Source organism: Balaenoptera ricei, chromosome 15, assembly GCF_028023285.1.
Source record: "Balaenoptera ricei isolate mBalRic1 chromosome 15, mBalRic1.hap2, whole genome shotgun sequence".
Taxonomy (NCBI): domain Eukaryota; kingdom Metazoa; phylum Chordata; class Mammalia; order Artiodactyla; family Balaenopteridae; genus Balaenoptera; species Balaenoptera ricei.
In genome coordinates this window covers 80,965,045-80,966,248 of record NC_082653.1, presented here as the reverse complement: position 1 = coordinate 80,966,248, position 1,204 = coordinate 80,965,045, and the positions used below count along the sequence as shown (strand labels likewise).

At 52.0% G+C, this 1,204-nt stretch overlaps 1 non-coding gene across 1 annotated transcript; it reads left to right on the top strand.

The window, feature by feature from the left end:
- The first annotated feature begins 647 nt into the window (after positions 1-647).
- Positions 648-719, top strand: TRNAD-AUC (transfer RNA aspartic acid (anticodon AUC)). The gene has a single exon. It is a non-coding gene; the product is annotated as a tRNA-Asp (tRNA).
- Positions 720-1,204: the final 485 nt, after the last annotated feature.

Sequence of the window (1,204 nt, the reverse complement as noted above, 5' to 3'; positions counted from 1 at the left end):
AATTCCCCCTAGGTAGCTTTAGGATGGAACCAACCATGTGACTAAAGCGCTGGAACTTTCAGCCCTATCCCCCCCACTCCTCCTAAGCAACCTCCAGAGAGGGCACTGGGGCTGGTTCAATCATCAATGGCCAAGGATTTAATCAATTGTGCCTATGTCATGGAACCTCCATAAAGACCCTAGACAGTGGGGTTTGGAGAACTTCCGGGTTGATGAACACACAGAGGTGCTGGGAGGTGGTGCACCCAGAGAGGGCATGGAAGCTCAGCACCCCTCCCCCCATGCCTCGCCCTATGCGTCTCTTCTAGTTGGCTGTTCCTGAATTGTATCCTTTATAATAATCCAGTAATAGTAAGTGAACTGTTTTCCTGAGTTCTGTGCGCCGTTCTAGTAAATTATGGAATCTGAGGAGGGGGGTCATGGGAATAAGCTATTTGTAACCAAGTTGAATAGACGTGTGGGCACCCCATACTTATTCCTGGCATCTAGGTGGGGGTGATCTTGTGGGACTGAGCCCTTTACCTATGGGGTCTGCACTAACTCCAGGGAGTTAGTGTCAGAATTGAATTCAACTGTAGGACACCCAGTTGGTGTCCAGAGAGTTGGAGAATTGGTTGGTGTGAGAAAAACCCACCCATTTGAGGAGTTCCCTGGTGGCCTAGTGGTTAGGATTCGGCACTATCACTGCTGTGGCCCGGGTTCAATCCCTGGTCAGGGAACTGAGACCCTGAAAGCCACTTGGCATGGCTGAAATAAAAATAAAAAACAAACAGAAAACCCCCACACATTTGGTGTCAGAAGTGCTGTGAGTAAAAAACAGATCATAGTACCCTCTAAGGCCATTCTTGGCCCCTCTCTGTCCTGCTCTGGACCCACCCAGGTCCAGCTGGCACATGGACCACACCGTCCAGACCCCTTGCCCTCTTGCTTCTGGCTAGGTGTGGTCAGCACACGATCAGAAGGGCCAGAGGAGAAAGGCCGGGGTATTTAGTCCCCCGGCTCCCTCTACCTACAGCCCCCTGCTCCTGCCAGGCAGACCCTTGCCCATGGCTCCAGCTCACTGGCTCTGGAAACACCACCAGCCCTTCAGGGACAGGAGTGCTTATGGCCCCATCGGTGCCCTGGGTTCCGTTAATATGCTGCCCACACCTTTGTAAATGCTTTCAATTGCCCCATTAGACAGCGTACCATCTGTTTCCTGCCA